The sequence below is a fragment of the Microtus ochrogaster genome, unplaced genomic scaffold, assembly GCF_000317375.1.
Source record: "Microtus ochrogaster isolate Prairie Vole_2 unplaced genomic scaffold, MicOch1.0 UNK127, whole genome shotgun sequence".
In the NCBI taxonomy this organism is placed as follows: Eukaryota; Metazoa; Chordata; class Mammalia; order Rodentia; family Cricetidae; genus Microtus; species Microtus ochrogaster.
Genome location: NW_004949225.1, coordinates 680,745 through 685,774, shown reverse-complemented (window position 1 = coordinate 685,774; position 5,030 = coordinate 680,745). Strand labels below are relative to the sequence as shown.

At 45.0% G+C, this 5,030-nt stretch overlaps 1 protein-coding gene across 1 annotated transcript in view; it reads left to right on the top strand.

Moving 5' to 3' along the window:
• Window positions 1-5,030, top strand: part of CUNH12orf66 (chromosome unknown C12orf66 homolog) — a 17,765-nt gene that overhangs the window by 6,620 nt on the left and 6,115 nt on the right. The gene's annotated exons all lie outside the window — the stretch shown is intronic.

Below are 5,030 nucleotides of genomic sequence, written 5' to 3'. Positions count from 1 at the left end.
TACACCAGCGCTATGGCTGTCATAGACAGGAAGACACCGCTCGCACTGTAACACCAGTGCTATGGCTGTCAGGAAGACTACTGATGTTCAGCAGGACATCCCATGTCCAAGGGACAAGGCAGAGAATGATAGAGCGGGGCGCCTGATATTGTCTCTGGCTTTTGCACCAAGGCACATGTACACGCACACCCTGCACGCACACACAGGTGTATGGAGAGCAATGTGATTGAGCGGCTACTAGTCAAATAAGTGCTCTTTTTAGGGTAATAACCTGGGAGTTCTCCCTGTTACTCTCCTGTGGTCGTTACTATGCACTTCTTACCATGAACTTCTATCTTCTGTTGTGGCTTTGGTTTCAACTCTTAGTGAGGGCATGCATTGCTGTTGAAGGACAAATTTTAGTTCTTTGGGGTAGGTAAGAAATTATTTTGAGGCCAGTTTAGCTTACTTTTTTCTTTTCTTTTTTCTTTTTTTTCTTTTTGGATTTTCAAGACAGGGTTTCTCCATAGCTTTTTGATTCCTGTCCTGGCACTAGCTCTTGTAGACCAGGCTGGCCTCGAACTCACAGAGATCCGTCTGCCTCTGCCTCCTGAGTGCTGGGATTAAAGGCATGCGCCACCACCGCCTGGCCACTTTTTTTTTTTCTTGACTGGGAACTGTTTCTATTTGAAGAAACTTGCTCCTTACAAAGAAATGGAGCTGTTTGTGATATGCTGCACACCGCTTGGCCTGGAAACAATATCTGAAGAATCATAGGAATTTAAGAACATCACCAAAGTGGAGGGCCTAATTTTATTTTGGCTTCCTTGGAGCCCAGCACAGTAGCTACTACTTGGATTAGAAAGATGTCCTTTGAAGGATATTACACATTAGGGTATATTAATTCAGATTGATTTGCTTTTGAAAAAAGGTTCCTGAACAAGATGCCACCTGCTTAAAATCCTAAAGCAGTGGCCACTGTACGGCAGCTACTCAATTGAAACACTGAGCAAATTAGTAAATAGTTGTGTTCAGCATGAAAGTTGCCCAATTTGGTGAATAGTGGAAACCATGAAAGGTTGTGAACAGGGGAATGTTGTGTTCTCATCTCTGTCTTAGGCTAATTACTGTACCACCAGGGTGTAGGGTGGGTTAGCAAAGATATCGTCACAGTAGGAAAGGGCGGTAGGTGGGCTGCTGGGGTAGGTGCCCAGCATGTGGTGGGTGCTCCGTGGCTGTAGGACAATGGGAATAGGATTCTAAAAAGAAGGGAGCAGTCTTGGCAGCCAGACGGTAGGAGTGCTGAGTGGTTCCTGACACAGAGGACCTGGAGGCCCCTTTACCCTGTGATGGCATCACAGACAGGATGGACACGTAGAAAGGGACTGGAGTGCTTTAGAAGAAAGGTGGTAAGCTGAATCTGAGGTCAAGGTGTTAGTAGCTGGTTTTCAAGTGAGATTCAACAGGCAGATTAAAAGTAGAGTCCTAAAGCTCAGCTAAAAGGCCCCAAATCAAGGAAAGAGTCAAAGCAAACCCATCCAATTTTTAAATTGTTTCCAGATTAAAATGTCATTTACTTAACAAAGTATAATTTGACTTTGCAACTTGTAGGTCAAAGGGTGCAGTATTTATATCATGTATTATTTCTGTGTTTGCTTTTGGAGAGAAGTTCTCTCTATGTAGACCAGGCTAGCTTCAGACTCAGAGATCTGCCTGCCTGTGACTCCACATGCTGGGATCAAAGGGTGCGCCAGCGTGCATCACAGTCATCTGCTGTGCAGGGAAGTGGCCCCTGTTGAGGCTCTGTCGGGGACCTGCATTGTGTGACTCACCTGTCACCTGACTTCAGTCATAGGCGGAGGTGGCACTCCTTGTTTGAAGACTCAGTAGTGAAGCGGTTGGCTCAGAACTCACCTCCCTCTGACTTCAGAGCTCGTATATTTTTCTTTCTTTTTGCTTTTGGAGCTAGAGGTTGGACCCAAGGCCTCTCTCAGGACAAGCGTGTGCTCTCCTTCCTAGCTCAGACTGAAGCAGAGCCCATGTTCTGTTCTGTATTCATTGTTGCTTTTATAAAATTTGAGATGCTCTCTACTTGGTCCAAACATTAATATATTTCTGTTGACTTTTGCATTCAGTAAGTGAGTTTGTTTGTCAGGTAACACTACAGCCACTCCCTACACTCATCTCCAGGGAAATAAGGGTTGTTTCCTCCATAAACCCACATTGTACCTGCTTGCGTGCTTTGAACCCCAGACATTATGATTAGTTTTGTCCCCTCCCTCTTTTTTTTTTTTTTGGTTTTTCGAGACAGGGTTTCTCTGTAGCTTTGGAGCCTGTCCTGGAACTCCCTTTGTAGACCAGGCTGGCCTCGAACTCACAGAGATCTGCCTGCCTCTGCCTCCCGAGTGCTGGGATTACAGGCGTGCGCCACCACCGCCCGGCCCTCCCTCCCTCTTTTTTATTTGTTTTAGTTTATCAAGATGCAATCTTATTTTGTGTAGTCCAGCTTCTCTCCACACTCACATGAATCCTGCCTCAGGCTTCCAAGTGCTGAGATTACAGACATGACCCCCTGTGTGTGTGTTATATTCTAGGCAGAATTTCACTATGTAAACTGTATAGCTAGCCTTCAAATCTCCGTCCTCTTCCTTCAGCCTTACCTCAGCCCTCCCAGTGCTAAGATTGGGGTATATGCCTACGTACTTAGTTCCTGGATTTATTTTTATGTGTTAGAGGTGCTTTGCCTGCAATAGGCATGTGCACCATGTGCATGCCTGGTGCCTGCAGGGCAAGAAGAGGGTGTGAATTCCCATGCAACTGAGCCACCATGTGGGTATTTGATGTGGGCTTCCCTTCAGTGTGCTGTGAATATGTCTTATTACCATTGGGTAATAAAGAACATCCTGTGGCCTATAGCAGAGCAGAATAGCAAGATAGGAAATCCAAGCAGAGATAGAGGAGAAAACAACATGGAGTCAGGTCAGTCACCTGCCAGCCGCCTAGGAAACGACATATAGAAAATGAGGTAGCGCCATGGCCACAGCCACAGCCAAATGGCAGGACATAGATGAATAGAAATGTTTTAATTTAAGATATAAGAGCTAGCTAGCTAGCTAGAAATATACCTGAGCTGTTGACCTAACAGTGTTGTAATTAATATAGTTTCTGTGTGATTATTTAGGTCTAGGTAGCCAGGAAACCAAAGCAGAGTGTCCGATTATTTGAACTTGGGTATTGAACTTGGGTCCTGTGGCAGAGAAGCCAGTGCTCTTAACCTCGGAGCCAAATCTCCAGCCCTGAAGTTAACTGCAGAGGCCAGATAGAGGGCTCAGCGGTTATGCACTGCTCTCACAAGACCTGAGCTTAGTTTTCAGCACCCAGTGTCATGTTCTCATCTTTATCTTAGGCTGATCACTGTAATGCCAGGTTATGGAATGGGGGGTTCACAACCACCTGTGTCTCAGTCAGAGTTCTGTTGCTGTGAAGAGACACCGTGACCGTGACCATGACCATGACTGTTCTTTTTAAAGGAAAACTTTTAATTGGGGCTGGCTTACACTTCAGAGGCTTAGTCCATTTCATCATGGCAGGAAGCATGGCAGGAAGTAGACAGACATGGCACTGAAGAAAGAGCTAAGAGTTCTATATCTGGATCCACAGGCAGCAGGAAGAGAGAGAGGTACTGGGCCTGGCTTAAGCTCCCCAAGCCACAAAGCCCACCTCCCAGTGACACACTTCCTCTAACAGGCCATACATAATCTAACAAAGCCACACCTCCTAATAGTGTCACTCCCTGTGAGCCTCTGGGGTCATTGTCATTCAAACCACCACAACTTGTAACTCTAGCTCCAAGGGATCTGATACCTCTGGCCTCTACGTGGTCCCATGCTTGTGGATGGGCACCCTTTCCCACATACTTATAATCAAAACTAAAATAAATCTTGAAAAGAAAAAGTACAAGCAGAATGTGATGAACATGTGATCATATGACCAGTAGTTCCAGTGTGTACAGACACAGAAGAACTGACAAGGTGATGCTTGCAGTTTCTTGAGTATACCAAAACATTGAATCATTTTCTTAAAGGGTGAATTATAGTACATTTATGGACATAAATTAAATACCAACAAAGCTGTTAAAAAACAAAAAACAACCAAGGACCAGAGGGATGACTCAAAGTCCATATGTTGGTTCAGAACCTTTGTGACTTCAATTCCAGGGGGATCTAATGCCCTCTTTTGGCCTCTGTGGGCTTCCAAATAGACATGGTGCACATAAACTTACTCAAGCACACACACTCACACACAAAGTCTGCAGTGAACACACAGGTATCCTTCATTCAACTTCACATTTTGCTAATATTTGCTATGCTGACTTTGTCCCTGTGTATAACAATAACAAAAACTTTGCTATTGTTTGGAAGATACTAGTATCGTAACATCACCTTCCTAAATCCTCAGCTTCTCGTCTTCTAAGAACCATACATAATAAGAATAGTGTTCATTCTCAGAACATTTCACACTGGTTTTCTTCCAGCACATATTATACACATTCCCATGCAGATGTCCCAGGCCCCTCACAGGTAGATAGGTGTTGATTGCTCTGACTTGGTTGATCATTTAGTAGGTCTGTTAGTTTGTTCCAAGGAACTTGCATACTGACGTGATTTGGCCTGGTGTGCTGCCCTCAAAGGTCATCCCTGCTCAAGCACGTGGCAGTGTTCTTTCCTTCTGTGAGGCTGGCTGACAGTCCCCTGTATTTTGTGTCCCTCGTATTAGACGTGTGAGTTTCTGCTGTGTGTGTTGTAAATACCACCCCTCACTATGGAAGATCTTACAGGGCAGCCCTCTGAGCCTGTCTTTGCACAGTAGTCCCCTTGAGCGGTTCTCCTGCTTGTCATCCACCAGCTGAAATTCAGCGAGTCAAGAAATTAACAAGTTTTAAATTGCATGCCTGGGCTGGAGAGACAATTCATTCAGTCCAGTGCTTGCAGAGGACCTGAGTTCCATTTCCAGAACCCACATAAAAAAACCACTCAGGCACAGTGGCATGT